This window comes from Spermophilus citellus (genome assembly GCF_964194105.1).
Source record: "Spermophilus citellus genome assembly, chromosome: 10".
NCBI lineage: Eukaryota > Metazoa > Chordata > Mammalia > Rodentia > Sciuridae > Spermophilus > Spermophilus citellus.
In genome coordinates, this window is record NC_138197.1 from 105219200 (window position 1) to 105238560 (window position 19361).

The following is a 19361-nucleotide window of genomic DNA, read 5'->3' on the forward strand; positions in this document are numbered from 1 at the left end:
ATGAGATTTGACAAGCTATTTTTCATGAGTAAAACACAGACAATAACCCCCATGTAAATAGTGGGAGCACCCCTAGGAAGTCACATAGTCTCTGTAGATAACAGAGTAATGCAGAGATTGAAGCTTTGGTGTTTTGGGAATGTTGGGGATTACTCAGGGCCTCATATATGATAGGAGAGTGGTCGAATACTGAGTTTCTCCTTCAGCCTGAGACTGAGATTTTTGTGAAAGTGCATCTAACCAGATTCAGTTTGGGTTTGGGTTTGGTTTTTCCATATGGCCTCCTGTTGGTAAAAGAGGAAGGTAAGCAGCGCTCTACAGACCACTTAGCTTGACCACCCTGCATGTTCTATGGTGCCCCTTACTTGACACACTATGAAAAAAATGATACATTGTTAGTCTGGATTATAAGTAAAAAAAAAAAAGGAGAAAGCATCTATGTATTTTTAGACTATTTTGTTACTTTTTGATATTGCCTGTGCTCAATTTATCTTTCAATTTAATATCCCTAGTTTTGATTCTGTGAAATCTCTCTCCCTGTACATAGTCTTGTCCTCCTCCACACTGTCACTTTATATCACTAATCTTAGCTCCCATTTTTTTAAGGAGTGAAAAGAGCTGAGAAAAAGAACAAGTTCAGGATAACAAAATGAGTGTGTGTGATGCTGGGCTGAAGAGATAAGCTATGGGTGTGGTAATGCATATGCTGTACATGTGTCCATGCTTCAGAGATAAACTGTGCCAGGTTGTAGCATTAGAGGTTTAAACCAGGATTAATAAATCCTTGCACAGGTTATATGATCTTTGGTTAAATGTCTTACTAAAATGGAAACAACAGACATGGACTGTTGAGTTCACATCCTGGCTAGTTAAGGGGGGGGACCCTCATCTGTCATTTCATGCACTAAAGATGCGGGACCCATTTACACTGTAGAGTTTTCAAATAAACCGTTGACTGACTTGAGTTCAAACTATTTTCCATATAATTTTACTGTTACCTGGAAACCTGTACCATTTATTGAAAGGGCATAAGATGTGCCATTTCCTAAAATGCAAATTTCGCTACATGGAGTCTTTCAATCTCCACACAAACCTTCACAACAAATTCATACTTTGTGGAATGGCATATCATGCCCTTAAAAACAATGCAAACCTCCCTGGTCTTTCTTATTCCAAATATTCCTCGGTTTCTCTTTCTTCCTCCCTCCCCCCCCCCACACAACACTCTTCCTGCATGTCTTTCACACACACACTCACACACACAACTATTCACATCAATATATAAGCAGTTCTTGTGATACTACAACATTTTAGACCTACACCTTTGCAACTTCACAAGCACCTTCCTGTGCTCTTTTCAATATTTAGACATAGCAGAAATTTGGGGGGACCCTACAGCTTGGTGGGGGGATCTGCTGAGCTGGGCACTACAATCTATTGTGTCCTAGTCATTCTACCACAATAGGAAGTGTATACCATTATGAGAGGATCATGGCTTTTTGGTTTATGGTGTTTGGCATAAGGAACAGGAAATAACTGAGTCATTTTATGAGATAAATGATGAATGAATTAATGAAATGATACTTATTTCTTGATAGAGATCAATGAATATTTCTCTGTAATTTTTAAGCTTTTATTTGTAAAATATCTAGAGAATGCACTAAGAAGAAACATAAGTAAACATGATGTTTTGTCCTAACATCCAGAAAATAATTATTAGAAGTTTGCTTTATTCCCTGAATTCATTCATATATCCAAACATCTATAATTTAAAATAAAAACAGAATATTCTAGGACTGCACTTTTTAAATTGTGTTACTTTAAAATGAAACAATGGGTATTTTTAACAAGCTAGGTACATCCATTTAAATGCCATGAAAACAGCAGGTTATTTCTAAAGAAAAGAACTGCTTTTTTGTTTGGGAGAAACCTTAATGAGCCCTTTGGTTATTGTAAGGAGAGACTAGATTGTAGAAGCTGAGGCAAATTGGAGTTAATTTGCCCAGTCAAACATTGTAAAACACAGTCTTGCTATTGAAGGAGGACGGCTGATTTTTTGCTGCAAAGATGGCTTAGTGAAATGAAAGCACTTCCCAGACTCTCATGTAGCTTAAAATGTAAGGTAAAAACTCCTAGAACTGTCTGTAAATGACGTGTTCTTAGAACTGTCTGTAAAAAACATATGCCACATGCTCCCAAACCCTTTCCTCTTCCCTTGTTCCTTCATTCTGCTTAGAATGTGGCATGGTCAGCCCGGAACTCTTCCTGCATGTCCACACATTGGCCATGACTTTTCTGAAGCATGAATCTGATACACATGTCTGTTTTGCAGGTAGTTATTACTACAAAAACAACAAAAAAGTGTGATTCATGTATTTAATACACTTTATATCAAACTATCTTCTGGGAAAGTGACAGCATTCTCACTCCAACAATAGGGGAATGTTCTAAATCCAAGTATTTTAAATATCACTGGATACCTCATGTTTCAATTCTTGCTTATTTCTCAACAAAAGTATCTCACTGGCATTTTAATATGCATATAAATATTCCTAGCTAGGTTAATTTTTACTAATGTTTAAAATTGTGCTGTTATAATTTTTTCTCTTACTCTTTACATCAATTTTTATTCTAATTCATCATGCTTTCAAAGTAATTGAAATAATTGTATATTTTAAAATTTAGTTCTCTGTGCATTAAAGATAAAAATGCATTTATTTCCTCCTCTGAAATCTATCTTTAATTCTAATTATGTCATGTTTCAAGGTACAAAATCTAAAATGATTTAATAAAATGTGCTTCTAGGCTATGAAACGTATTAATAGGAGAAAGACACTTTATTTATTGTTTAAAAACCTTATATCTTTCCAAGAATGGTGGCACATTCCCGTAATTGCAGACTCCAGAGGCTGAGGCAGGATGATCATGAGTTCAAAGCCAGTCTCGGCAATTTAGTAAGGCTTTGAGCAACATAACAAGATCTTGTCTCTCAAAATAAAAGCAAAAACAAAATACCCTTATATCTAAACATGTCTATACACACAGAAAATAAAGAATAATGTTCATCAGAAGTCTTAACTTTATGTTTAAGTGAAATCTTCTAATACACATTGAAAACAACTTGCCTGTGTCCACATAGGGTCAGATCTTAGTAAAATCAAAAACTAATTCAGCAATTTTAATTAACAAGATCTTACTTTTCAAGAAAAACTGACTAAAGAAATAAAGTTGTTTTTAGTGACTTTGCTTATTTCAGAAACATTCTGAACATTTGTTTCTTTGAAAAATATATTGCTCCACTAGCTTTCTCTCAGGACAACAAATTATTCTTTATGGTAAATAGTTCTCTTCTGAGGGTATAAATCACTCAACTGGGTAAACCACTTGCTTATCAAAATAATTTACTCATTAAATGCTTGTTTCACTCTACACCATTCTAAATAATTCTTATATAAACTTCTTCACTTGATGCTAATCAGATTTCTGTATCAATGATACTAATATCATTGACCTGCCTAAACCCAGATGCCTAAACTTTACAAATATATGTCAAGATCCCTTGACACATACATACTTCATAAGCACTATCAGATAAGTATTTTTATCTTAAATTGTAAAGAAAAATAAAATTTTAAAATACGATAAGGCATCAAGGTGAAATCTCCCTTATCACAGCTGGCAATACTTTAGAATACACATATTTACATATTAAATATATTAAATATTTTTATTCTTATATACAAATATGAATTATAAAGGGAGATGAGAACAAGGAGAGATTTGAAAGGATTAGCTCATGGAATTACAGAGGATAAGAAGTTCAGACCCCAGATATTCAGTAGTATAGTTTCAATATGTGTCCAAAATTTGTTGAGGACCATGTCCTGACCCAAAGACGGGCAGGCACATAGAAATAACTCTCTCTTACTCAGTTTTGTTCGATTAAGACCTTTAATGGATTGGGTGAGGTCTACCCACAAAGGAAAAGGCAATCTGTTTCATTCAGTCTGTAGATGCAAATATTAGTCATATCAAATAGCATCCTCACAAGACTCAACCAGAATAATGTTTAACCAAATATGTGGACATCTGATGGTTGGCCCCATCAAACTGATACATAAAAGTAACCAGCAAAAGTCTACCCCATGTCCACTTGTACTCATACACATTTCCTTAAAATATATGTAATCTCCAAATAAAGATAATAGTGAGATCATAATGCTGTAGAGCATAATTTAACTATCTTGTGTACAACACAAATTGCACTAAACCTACCCCCAAATGGGGAACAAAATCTTTGAGCGATGTTTGGTCTTTTCCTTAATGTCCCATAGTTAAATATTATGGCACAAACTTAACAATAGTTAACTATTATGATAAGAAATCAATATACTTTATGTTACATGCTAAGGGAATGGGAGAGGGAATAAAGAGCTTTTGGGAGAAGGAGGTTCTTTATCAAATGTGGTTTTTACTCAACTACCAAGAACTTTTCCAAGCTTCCCTTTGTAGAACATTACTTGGAAAAAACAGAAATTTGTGGGGTTTTATTCCTAATTTCTTTTTCTCTTTTTAAACTTACATGAAAATGAGGTTATTCCTAAAACTATACAAAGAAAGAAATTTAAATTTTCAAAAACTATACTTTTTTATAAGTTTTAATCCTGCAGGTACAAAACGTAAGGGTTTATTTCAGGGCACACAAAAATACTTTCAGGTCAATTATACAGCCCTCACCCAGGGAATTAAAATCCCTGAGCTTGTCTATCCTTTTCAGCACTTTGTCCAGTGAAATAAAGAGCAAAAAGCCAATCTCATTATATTACTTATATTTCTAAAAATACTTTAAAAGATCATACACAGTTACCCATTTCTCTGCTTCTTGTAAGTGGTGGATTAGAAGTATCCAGTGGAGATATTTAGAAATCTTTATTGCCATATTATACTGTGTACTATAAATGCTCTCTTTACAAGTAGAAAAGAGTCATTAGGGTCTTTAAAAATAATATAATTAGAGAGGCAATTTCAGAAACCCAAGAACCAATTTAGAAAATTTGCCCTTAAAATTCTGTTTTTCAAGAGCCATTCTTGACACCAAAATCTGTGTTAGTAGTCAAGGTTCTTACAAAAAACAAAATCAATAAAATAGATTACAGATGGATACACAGATAAACAGATTGAGATTTATTATAAGAACATTTTATCTGTAAAAAAAATACATATTATATATGAGAGACATATATATATGAGAAGGATAAGAGAAAAAGAGAAAAAATTCAGGGAAATGTTCATGCAATCATGGAGGTATAGGAATTTAAATCAAGGAGGGCCAATAGTATAGGTCTAGTCTGGGTCCAAAGACAGGAAACCAATGTTCCAACTAAAATATATTCAGTTAGAGAGAATAAATTCTTTCTTACTCAACCTTTTATCATATTTAGGGCTTTAACAGATTTTGAAGTAGCCTACACACATTAAAGATGGCAATGCACTTTACTTAGTTTATGGTTTGAAATGTTAATCTCATTAAGAAACACCCTCACTGATACATCCAGAAATAATGTTTAACCAAACATATGAGTTTCCCAACATTCAGTTACAGTTCTATATAAAATTAATACTCATAAAAGTTCACGTGGGCCTTCTTCCCTTTAATTCTCCTTCCCCTATGATTTTTTTCAACATATATTTTTTTATGTCAACCAGAGGACCTTTGTATTTCTATTTATTAGGAAATTTACTCCTTCCTTAAGAATAGTATAACCTTTTTCATTAACTTTCATCTCCTTTTCATTTTTGACTCTAGCATAAGTTGTATTAATTCAGCTCCTTTAAAATCTGCTCTTGGCTGGGCACAGTTACACATGCCTATGATTACAGCAGCCCAGGAGGCTGAGTCAGGAGGATTTCAAGTTTAAAGCCAGCCTCAGCAACTTAGCAAGGACCTAAGCAACTTAGCAAGACCCTATCTCAAAAATAAATACATAATGGATAAAAAGGACTGAGGATGTGGCATAGTGATCAATTTCTCCTGGGTTCAATATCTGGTACCAAAATTTAAAAATAAAAAATATATAGATAAAATCCATTCTTGGATGAGTGGCTGTGAATGGAATGGGGGGGGGGTCACAAGCAGAGCAGGAAGACACACAGCTTAGAATTATTGCCAAAATGAACTTTCATAAAATTACATTCCTAGTTAGTTCTCATGCTGAAAGGTTACCATTTTATTCCTTCATCTTGGTTCATATTACCTCATTTATGTTTTCAATCTTGGTGCAGGAATTTGAGAGGAGACAGAAAGCTACATGCCATGATATAAGGTATTATCAAGAAGATCTCATAGATCTTATCTCTGAGTCATTGGGTAGGAAATGAGGAAGGTGCAAAACACTTCCTTCCAATTCTACAAATGGTAATTTTTCTTCCTATCATGTAGTAAGTACGTATCAGAATCAATCACCAACTTTCTTTCCATTTCAGTATTTAAGCAAAGAAATAATGAACAAGTGGACTGTAAATTTGTTTTATTAAAAGCTTTTATGAGTTTGAAATGTACATATTCCATACATCTATACAGGTCTTCCTGAGATTTTCATTTTAATCAAAGTGTTATTTTGTGAATTTTATAGAAATTAGATACTTTTTTTGACCACACTTATCATTTTCATCAAAAACATAACTCATTTTTTATCTTGTTTTGTCATTCAGATATCAAAATAGATTTTTTTGTGCTTTTCATAATTTTTAGCCTAGCTATCTTCTATAGATTATTTTTTTAATTTTCCAGAGAAAATTTAGTATTTTATAACTTCAATTTTGCAAACATCACTTTAACTATTAAAATATTAATTCTGGGGGGAATATAGTGTTTACATTAAATTGATTTACTTTTACAATAAACTGTTTATAAAAATATTTAGATGTTCTATTCTGGCTTTTGATCAGAAAACCTACTAATTTATATGTTAAGCATTTCTTTCAATCTGTTATATTTAAAAATAGGTCTATTAGCTTACTTTTTTTTATTGACTTATTTTATTGATTTTATTTTTTTAATACACCACAGCGGAATGCATTACCATTCTTTTTTTTTCTTTTTTTTTATTGGAGTATTACGCAGCACCAAAAAATGACAAAATCATAGCTTACTTTTTTAATGAGAGGCATATTTAGGAATTCTAGTCAAAATTGTACACATCTTCAAGTTTAGCATATGATATTTTATTTTATAAGTCTGAACAGGAGGGTGTCCCCTTATTCTTTCCTTTTCTGTAATAAAATGTAAATTTCTGCATATAATTATAAAGCTATGTCAACATTCAATTCAATAAATATTGATTTTAAGCCTTCTAATTGCAAGATGCCCTATAACAAATATAAATTAGAATGAAAACAGCCCTTGATTTAGCTATGTGGTCATATGAGAAGGATCCCTAGCCATTATTAGATAAAATGCTTAGGAGAAAAAAAAAAAAAAAAAGAAGTGGGCATTGAATCTCAAAATTATGGTGAAAATTGAGAAATTAAATTTAGATGTGACTTTAAAGGATACAATGGACCTAGACAATGAAGTACAAAGAATACAAGTTGTAGTAGATAGGCTCCAGAGGAACATTAAATTCCAGAATGCCTTCTGAAAATTAACACAGATATTCACATTTTACCTTCCAAATACATTGTTGCTGGTTTTATTGTCCATTTATTGTTGGTGGTGGTGCTAATTTACAGTTCACTTTATAAGCATATATGAGATTATATTTTCAACCTTAAATGACTTACAGAACACCGAGGAACATTGAATAGGAAGAAGGAAGTCAAGAAGGACATGGAGTTGAGCAGAGCTGGACAACAGAGTTTGTGCAAAGAAATTATGGACAATAAATTTAAAAAACAAAGTTGTGTTATAGAGAAATGTATAAAAGTTATACCATATTCAATAGATATATCTTACAACATTATTATTAGAATAATCATGCATTGCAATTGGTTTTATTTAGTACCATATGTTTTTGTTCAAAAGGTTGGAGATCTGTCTCTCCAAGTGGACTTTCCCTTCCTGTGAGCATGTGTGTAAGTTCTAGGGACCTTACACTAAGATGAGTTATTGGTAGAAAAGATTTTTATTTAGTTTTGTTTTAATGGACAAATAATAACTGTATATATTTATGGTGTACAATGTGATGTTTTGATAGGTGTGTACATTGGAATGAATACATCAAGCTGATTAATATATCCATCAACTCACATAAATATAATGTATTGTGACACTGACACTTAAAACTACTTTCTTAGCAATTTTGAAATACATTAAATTATTGTTAACTATAGTCATCAGGCTCTGCAGTAGATCGCAAAAATTTAGTTCTCTCCAAATAAAATTCTGTTCACTGTGAGTTCCACATGTAGTATTTGTCTTTCTGTACCTGTCTAATTTCCTTTAGCTTAATATTTTCCAGGCCCCTCCACAATCTCACAGATAACAATATTTCATAATTTTATCCATCATATACCTACAATATATTTGTTATCCGTGCATTTGTTGACGGACACTTGGATTAATCCTGTATCTTGGCTAACGTGAATAATGCTACAGGGAACATGGAATAACAGCTATCTTTCAGCATGCTGATTTCAATTACTTTGCATATATTCCCAGCTGGTGGTACTGTTGTATCATAAGGTCATTCAATCTTTGTTTTCTGAGAAATGTCCATAGAGTTTTCCATAAGGGCTATACTGATTTATATACCTATCAACTGTGCATAAGGGCTCACTTTTTCTCATGTCTTTACCAACACCTGCTATGTTGTCTTTTTCATAATAGCCATTCTAATTGGAGTGCAGTGTTAATTCATTGAGGTTTTAATTTGAACTTCCCTAAAGATTAGTGATGTTAAATATTTTTTCCTTTACCTATTGGCCATTTTTATGTTTTCTTTATTCTGATCCTTTGTTTATTTTTGAATCAGGTTATGTGTTTCCTTGTGATTGAATTGTTATTTGAATTCCTTCTATTTATTGAAAATTACCCCTTATCTAATGTATGGCTTAAAAATATTTTCTCCCATTGCATAGATTGTCTCTTCACTCTGTTGATTGCTTTGTGTGCTGAAGTTTTTGGCTTGATATAATTTCATTTGTCTATTTTTGTTTTTGTTTCATGTGTTTTGGGGATAGCATCCTCAAAATTATTTCCAGACCAATATCATGGAGTACTCCCCCTTAATCTTCTAATAGTTGTACGTTTTCTGATATTACATTCAAATCTCTAGACTATTTTGAGCCCTTTTTAATAAATACTATGAGATAAAGATCCAGCTTTATTCTTCTGCATGTGGCTACACTGTTTTCCCAACAACATTATGTGAAGAGATTGGATTTCCCTGTTGTGTTTTTAATACTTTGGTTTATAATGTCTCAGTGTAAATACTTAGGTATATTTCTGGGCTCTCTATCCTACTCCATTGGTTGATATGTCTCTTTTTATGCCAGTATTATACTGTTTTCATTGCCTCCGTTTTGTAATATATTTTGAAACCAGGTATTGTGATACCTCCAGCTTTTTGCTAAATATTGCTTTGGCTATTTGACATCTTTTATAGTTCCATATGAATCACATTTTTTAATTATTTTTGTGAAAAATATCATTGGGAATTTGATAAGAATTGCATTGAATCTATAGATTACTTTGGGTAGTATGGACATTTTAGAAATATGAATTCTTCCAGTTCATGAGAAATAGGATATACTTTTGTTTTAAAAAAAGAAATTTCAATTTTTTCATCAATATTTAACTACTTGATTATAATTATTTTTTTATACTATTTTTTAAAAAGATTTAATACCACCCTTTTTAAAAGAGGAAATGGTTGCCTTAGCTGCTCACTAATGCAGGGATTCCTTGTCTCTAATTCTAATTTAGACAATCATGATTTGTCTCTGGATGCAGTAACCTGTTCTGCCCTGGCATCTCAGACATCCTCACGACAGCTTCACTTTAGAATTGTGAGAAACCAACCACTCACTCTCTATTCCATATATTTTACTTTACTCAGTTTTTGTTTTAGTATCTACAGAGCGTAGAACTGCATGAACATTTTTCAGACATCACTTTACTGACAAGGAGACTATATAATACATAACAGGAGCTGAATGAGTATCCTCCCCTCCCACTCCTTCTCCAGATATTTCAAAAAAGGTCTACACCCTGGAAACCAAAAGAGTTCAGGATTGAGCCTGACCTGGTGCCCCTTAGAAGACAATGAGAAGGCACTGAAACTTTTTAAGCAAGATAATATGATCTGAGCTGAATGTTGAAGAAAGCAATTTGGCATCAGTGTCAAATTTGTTTTCAGAGGAAAATATAAGTCATTTAAAAAAACCAAGTATAAATAACGAAAGTCATCAGAAGGCATCAAAGGGCAAGATTTCAGATACAAACTTAGCATGCACTCTACCCTACAACCAATTGGAAGAGAAGAGAAAGTAAGTGAATAAAAAAAATAATAATAAGCTTTCAAGTTTGGCTAATTGAGATTTTAAAATTTAGAGGAAGAACATAGTTTTAGATATACAGTCAAATTCAGGCTTCACCCAACAGGGGTACAGATTTAGTTCACATGCACAGGATAAAATATATATATATATATATATCCTGTCGCAAATGATACAGTGTAGCTCTTATTAAGCAAAAAGTTTATTTTGGGGGGGAGGATAAATAGTAGATGGTTATTGTAGGTCTTTAAAAAATACTACATTACCATTCAAAAATCTTTTAGTTAAAATCATAAACATAATGGTTAAAAACGGAATAAGAAATGAAAAATCCAAATGGGACTAACAAGCGAGTTTAATTTAGGGACATTCCAACTTAGGTTACGTTTAATTTATAATAAGTTAGAAAGAAAAATAAATTGCCCTCACTTTTCAAATATTGATGCCCATTATAACTACATGTATTGGCAAATCATTTCACAGATCTGTGTCAGAGTCTGTTGTATCAAAGTGGGTTTATTATAATTATTGTTGTTCAAGTACAAATGACAAATTACATAATATGTGTTTTAACATTTTGAACCAAAAGTTCAGTGTTTATAGGCCTTGGGCAAATGCTCATTGCCTTCCAAAACTATTAGGCACACAGTCAAGAAAATTCACTCTCCACTGGAGCTTACTAAATCAACACTTGTCGAATTAAATCCTTCATCTATTTCTACTGTTTAGAAAATTCAGAGACTAATCTTAATATAAAAGTTCAATATATAAACTCTTCTATACATGAAACTGGAATTGTGGTAAATAAAACAAATCAAAGACTAGTTTTCAGTCATGCTTTAAAAAATCTAAATTATAAAAATAAACATGAAATTTAGAATAAAAAGAAATTATAATGGGAAGGGATGGTCATCAGAAATTATTTATACCCAAAGATATGTCACAGAACTCTGAAAAGCTGTGGAAAAATCAATAGTCATTCTACAAATACTTGTTCAAACTTTATTAATATTTATAAAACCTGTTGTAATATACTGTATGTAGACTGAAATATCATTTGGTAAATATCGGCATTCTTTTTATCATTAGTTTTGAATTTATACTTTGAGGGACAGGAGATAAAACCTCTCTACCTGTATCTGTCTAATTGAAGAGTAGGAAAAGTGTGTTTAAGCCTTAAAAATATTATCACATAGCAGAGGATAGCATGCTCAATATGAGATCACCTACAAATAAGATGGATAAATTTAAATTATTCAAGATTGCATTGGTCTGTTTCCATTGCTATAACTAAATACCTGAGACTGGGTAATATAGACAAATGAGATATATTTAATTTAGAAACTAAAAATCCAGGATTGGGCAGTTCTATAAATTTGACTTCAGGTAAGGATCTAACGGGGGGCGGGGGGAACAAGGGAGAGAATTGAACAACAGCAGATGAGGTAGAGAGGGAAGATGGGAGGGGAGGGGAAGGGAGGGGGGATAGTAGGGGATAGGAAAGGCAGCATAATACAACAGTCACTAATATGGCATTATGTAAAAATTGTGAATGTGTAACTGATGTGATTCTGCAATTTGTATTTGGGGTAAAAATGGGAGTTCGTAACTCACTTGAACCAAATGTATGAAAGATGATATGTCATGAGCTTTGTAATGTCTTGAACAACCAATAAAAAAAAAGGATCTAATGGTAGATGCCATCATGGCAGGATTGCAGGGAAGAGGTAGGGAGTAAACGGCCAGTCAAAACGTCAGGCAATAGAGAGGGACAAGACTTACTCTTTTACTATAATCCTCTTTGAAAACTATCCCGGTCTAGTGAGAACTATATTAATTTCTTCTGAAGGCAGCATCTTCAAGGATGAAATTATTTCCCACTAGTCTCCACCTCTTAAAAATTTCATCTCCTTCCATATTACCACATTGGGACCAATCTTCCAATAGGCGAATCTCTGTGGACACAGTTTGTATATTATATGCAAACTAATATATAAATATGAATGATTTATCCCCAATATACAAACTATAGCCAAATCAGACTGAAAAATAAAGTTAACCATCATGGTCAGTAAAAAAGAAAAGAGTAAGAACATACAAAAGAAATACAGAACAAATAAGATAGGTAAACCAAAATCCAACCTAGTAATAACTGCATTTTATGTAAAAAATCCAAATATAAATTAAAAGATAGTGTCAGACTGTAAATAAAATAAGACCAAAGTATATATTCTCTTTAAAATAGCAGCTTTCATGAACAATACATAAATAAATTGAAAGTGAAAGGAAGGAAACTGTTTATAATACAAACTCAACTAGAAGGCTAGCTAGCTAGACTCTATTAAAGGTAGAAAGTATTTCAGGAGAAAGAATAATAACATAGGGGCACATCATGATGATAAAAGCATAAATTCATTGAGAAAATATATCAGTCCTAAACATGTATGCAACTGATAACAACAAAACTTACAGCAAGAAAAGTTTAACTTAAAAGAGAAAATACTCATTATTACATTATACCAACACTCCTCTTGCAAAACTGGTATAACAAGTAGTTATAGAAAGTAGAGATACGAATATTTAACAAATGTGACCCAACTGATAATAATAGAAAAAAGTTTATAATCATAGAATAGTACATCACAAATCTATAAAATACACATTCTTTGTATAGCCATAAGACTTTCTAATCAATTTACAAAGATAGAACTGGTATAAGAATACATCTCCTGACTAAAATATAATTAAATTAAAGATCAATATCTAACAGGTACTAGGAAAAATTCTAAAATGATAAACAGCATACTTCAAAATAATGCATATGTCAAAGAATTCACAGAAGATTTCTTGTCCCAATCTGCTTTCAGTTGCTATGCTACAATACAAGAGATGACAATTTATAAAGAATAAAATTTATTTGGCTCACATTGAGAACTCCAAGAGCACAGACTGACTTCCACTCAGTATCTCCTGAAGGCCTTCTTACTGCATCACGTGGCAAGATAGAGAGAGAGTGCTAGCTCAGGTGTCTCTTGCTCCTCTTTTAAGTTCATTAATGCCAACAGGGGGGTTCCACCCTCATGACTTCACCTAATAGAATTTATGGCTCTACCTCCAAATGCAATTAACATATTAATTTTGGGATTTATTTTCCAACACATCTTTTGGGAGAGACATTTAACCATAGCAAATATTATAAAATATTATTACTGAATCAAAATGAAATGCAATGATGATATACTACTCATTTAGTTAGTTAAAATTAAAAAAAAAAAAGCTGACATTACCGTATAATGGAAAGGACATAGAGCAACCTGATTTTCAATGTAGCTTTTCTAATTATTTTTAAAATACTATTTTTCAATTATTTTGGAATACTGTTAGGCAGTTTCTAATAAAATGGAACATAATTACTGTATTTACTATTTACTCAAAAGAAGTAGAAATATATGTCCACAAAAATATTTGGGCATAAATATCTTCAGAAGCTTTAGTCAAAATAATCTACAATTGCAAACAATTCAAATGTTCATCAACAGGTAAATGGACAAATTGTGCACATGTCCATACCACAGATTATCATTCAACTAAAATAAAAAAGTCCTGAACTACTGATACATGCAACCATGAGGATATGTTAAAAAAAATGTATACAACATAAAGAACTCAGGCACAAAAGAGTACATACATTATAATCCCATTTATCTGAAGTGATCATAATGTATGTACTCTTCCATGAGAGGCAAGATTAATCTATAGTGATAGAATGTATATCAGTGTTCAAGATTATGGACTTACCAAAATTCATAAAATTATGTTTTTAAAATAAGTACACTTATTTCCCCTTACAAAGAGAATTTGAAAGATCTTGATACTACCTTAAATTTGAAAAGGAATCAACAGAATGAGGAGAATACTATGGCCCTGTATCATAAAAATGGACACCATGTTATAGACACTGGCATAAGCACTTAAATATATTTGGGGAGAATAATAAGAATTTTTTAATGGTGATTTTTTTCAAGGGAAGATAGCTTCTTTCATATTAACACGTCATACCCTGTTTAAAATTTTCAATCATAAACATGTTATTTTTAAAAATTGGTTTTATATGTATGGGGTGTCATGGGCTCTTTTTAAATCTTAGTTTATATTTTTTAAAAGTTAATAAAGATCATTAAAATACAAATTACAGCAGAGTTTCTTAAAATATAGAATCATCTCAGCAAAGTAAGTGTTTACTTCTCAATTGGGAAAATTTTGTAGCAGAAAATTTCAAACTAGTTATCTAATTAGTTAACAATAAGTATAAGACATCTTTGAAAGGAATAGAAATCACTAGAAACATTATATTCAGTGATAATCCACTAAATAGGGAAGAGAGGTGGGAGGGAGAGGGAGGAAGAAGGGGAATTGCACAGAAGACGGAAGGAGACCCTCATGTTATACAGAATACATGTATGACGATGTGAGGGAGAAAAAAAAAGAAGTGTGTCACATGAGATCGGGTAGAGAGAAGTGATGGGAGAGGAGGGGAGAGTAAGCGGGGATAGGAAAGGCAGCAGAATAAAATAGACATTATTATTGCTGTATGTATATACGTGACTATATGACCAATGTGATTCTGCAACCTGTACACTCAGAAAAATGAGAAATTATACCCCATCTGATTCAAATGTATGATATATCAAGATCTTGTACTGTCATGTGTTAACTAATTAAAACAAATTTTAAAAAATAGACAAAATAAAAAAATAAAAATATTATTTAAAATTAAAAAAGAAATATTATTTTCAGGAAAAATATTTTACAAAAATCTCATCAAATATAATGAAAAGTACACTTGCCCATCTGTTTGCCAGAGGCAGTTATCTTGTTGTCTGTTGTATTTACTGTAATCTTGACACAGGTATTTCAATTGCATATTGCTAATCCATTTTCTGGATTTGGTATAAAATTATGTTGGGGTTTGCTTTTATTTTGCATCTTCAAAGACTCACTTTATGGATATAACTTACGAAGATGATGGTTTCTTGAAGAATTTGTACTGACAAAGGAACACCTGGTACTCAATAAGAGCTCTGAGATTGTCAAAACTAATTGAAGGACACTGTGCACTTTGTTCTATATTTCTGAAAATCATTCTGTACATTTGAAGACCTGCAAGCATTGTGCTCACCTAAAATATGAATTGTCTATTAATTTTAACATTTTAGAGTTTCAGAAATTCTCACTTTCCAACTCAAAATAGAGTTAGTCCAAGTTGATCATTCTAATTTGTAATCAGGGAAACCAATAAGATTCGGATAAATTTTCTAATTTACTTTTCTGGCACAGAAATAATCTCACTTATAACCAGGCCACATGCACAATTTATTTTTATAACATTCTAATTGAATATACATTTCCCTCATGCTAGAAGACAATTAGAAATATCATGAACAGTGTATTAGACCTGGGTTCAAGAAAAAAAATTTTTTTTCTTTGTGGAAATACCCATCTTTTTGTTCTCCATGCTCTAGATAATTCCAATAGAAGTATCTAGAGCTTTTTCTTTTCCTTGCTGAGATATGAGCAGGATTCTGCTGATCTTTAGCATAAAGAGCAGGAGCATTGTTATTATTTCCCTGATAATGCAAAACATGGTCTATGATAAGCTCAGCCTCCCAAGAGAATTAGCTATACCCATTTTCTATTCAAAAGGGAATAAATTACAGTTCAGCAGGAAAGGTCTATCAGTAAATACTGCTTTGAAATACTGCTCTTGGTGATCATATAATTATCATTTTGCCACATTTTCCCATTTTAAAGCTAACACTATAAAATTTCATGCAAACTGACAATCACTCTTCTGCCAGGATGCAGAGTGAAGTAATACAATACAGTGAAATTATATTTGGAAAACCGTTTTTCTGTGTAACTAATTTACTTTACTTTCAATGTGGATGGTAGATACAGAACATTTTCTATTTTCCTAGGCAAGGGTAAGAAGTACAGCTTCTAACATTAAGCCTGACAAGAGTGTGAGAGGTTAGAAATGACAACCATCCTCCGTCTTTGTCACGTATTACACACGGGGCTAATCTCAGCATAAACAAAACACACTCAAAGTGCAGGATGGCAGACACAAAAATAAATGAGCTTTAAAGGGACACCTTGTGCAGAATCGGTGGATTTCCACATGATCTCCCAAAGCCTAAAATATTAATTAAATACAAGTAATGACATCTCAGCAAGTAGAATCCAACTGGAATGGCAACACTCAGGCCTCCCTTTAAGGAAAAATAGTCACAAATATCCAGCATATTAGTACACAGTATGTGAAATTTATGCATCATTAAGCTTTCCTTGATTTTGTTTATATGCCATTTGGTTTAAAAGGTTATAACATTGACAGACGCTAAAATGTTATGGGAAAGGAGATGCTGTTTTTATGATTCCCAGATTGCATCTTGTATTTTGGATCAGAAAAATAAGTGGCATTTTTGTTGTCAGGTGGCGAGTAGTGTTCCCCCAACCAGATGAAGATGTAGAGGAGCAGAGGAAAGGAGGACAGGGAAAAAATAAAAACATAGAGGGCATCAGTTTAACACACTTCTGGGAGAATAAAGAAATCTGCTTGTGGGATATCTCGTTACAACCAAGTAGCACAATCTTTATAATCAAATATATATTGATATTCGCATGTCCTTTCTTTCAATGTCCAGGGACAGAAAAGGCTTGCTTTACTAAACTGCCATTGACTTTCTATTAGAAATCTAATAGCTCCCAGAGGTTTCTGCATACTAAAGCACTTAGTTAAAAATCTAGTAGAAATGAGCACCACATTTAAGAAGTTCTAAGTCATTGCTTCTCACACTTTAGCAAGCCTAAGAATCACCTGGAGGGCTTATTAAAACACAGATTCCTGGAGACAGGTAAGGACATGAGAATTTGCATTTCCAAGAAGCTCCAGGGTGATGCAGATGCTGTTGGTTTGCAGATGAACATGCATAGCATTGCTCTTGTCATCCTTTGACAATATTTACATCCAGGTAGATTAAATGAATACATTAAATTCTACTCTTATTTTTAAAAAGCCAAGTACTCAGATTTAGCCTATAAATTTTTAGCAAAACTGTCTTTTCTAATATAGCTATCAGAAACAACTAGAAAAGCCGAAAAGTGTTTATTTTTATGGTTCACAACCCTAACCCAAGGTTTCAGTCTCTGTCAGATGTTCAAATGGTAGTAAATGGGCTTCATAAGAAAGGTGAATTTTATAAGAAAAATATCAAGTATTGCATACATGGTAATTCATAGTCACTAAAGACCATAAGTTGAACTTCTATATTTGTTGAATGTGTCCTTTCTAACAAAACAGATCACAGATGGTAATCACATTACTGTGGGGATGAGGAGTCAAATCAGGATTATAGATCTCAAGAGATACACTAAAGATTGCCATTATTTTAAAGTGACAGTTCTTAAACAACTTTATGAATTAGTATTATTATTATCATCTCTTTTTAGTGATACATGTCAGTAGAATTCTTGACATTTACCACCATAGCAGTCTGGGTCCAAACTATGTGCTAAAATTCATACAGTAGGCCATACAGGGAAAGTTTAATATAAAAAATTCCCTATAAAGAATTGTAATTATAAAACAGAAAACTATGGGTACCCTACGGATGAGGGAGAGTCCCCAAGGGGGGACCGCACGCAGAACTCTGAGAATGTGTGATTTAGCCACCTGATAGCAGAGCTGTGTACTGTTTGGCCAAGACAGAGATTGTCTGGAGTTGCTAGGTGAGCCATAGACTTGTAGACTTGTAGCAATAGTCTTGTAGAATGGCAGCATGCACTAACTGCACTTAATTAGCCGACATATGCCAGTTATTGTCCTCCAAAAAGAAAGAGAAGGATGTGAGGTACTCCTGAATGTACAGAATCAGCAACTGGTGATAGAATCATGCAGCAGATGTCCTGGTGCCTAGGGATAGAGGCTTCCGGAGTGTGCAGGCCACATGAGGACTTGCAGGAGGAATAGCACTCAGTTGCTTGACTTTGAGGGTGATAGACAGGTGCTTCCAAAAGGATTCCAGGTGCTGTCTGCTTGAGCAAGAGCCCCTGTGCAGGGGCATTGATTTTTGTGTCCAAGGGACTGGAAGAAGTTTATTATCTCCAGGTAAACTCCACAAGGTCCCATAGGGAACACATGCTAAGCCTGTGGCTAGGGCAGTGCTTCACCAGATGTTCTAACACTCATAGGCTCCCCTTCCTCTCCAACATCTGCTTGTGAAAGAGCATCATTTCCTATTTGACAAGAAAATGCTACTTACTCTTAATACAAATATGAAATGTAACCTGGGAATTATAAAAATAATACCTCCTTTCCCCTTAACATTTTAGTGCCTGTCAATGTTATAGTCTTTTAAACCAAACAGTCTATAAACAAAACTAGAGAAAGCTTGGAGATGCATAAATTTTACATGCATACATTGGTATGCTGAATTTTTGAAACTATTACCATGTTACTAGCGGGGGATTTTTGTGACCCTTACACAGACCAGATCTTAGAACTCAGAGAGATAAGTATACTCCCCCCTAACCATAAAATCTATAATAACAGGTTCCAATTAGATATGGTCAGCATGAGCAACAGTGACCTAGAGTTGTCATGGAAGTAGAAAAATGAAAGTGACCGAGATGGGACTCTCTGGAAACTTCCTTGGGAACACTAGTAAAACTGGAGGACAGGAGAGGCTCATCTTCCCTCTCCTCTCTGAGAGAATCCACTCACTCCCTTAGGAGTGACCCCTTTGATCTTTTCTTATCCCTTCTAATATACTCATGTCTGCCACTCTAAGCAACATACCTGA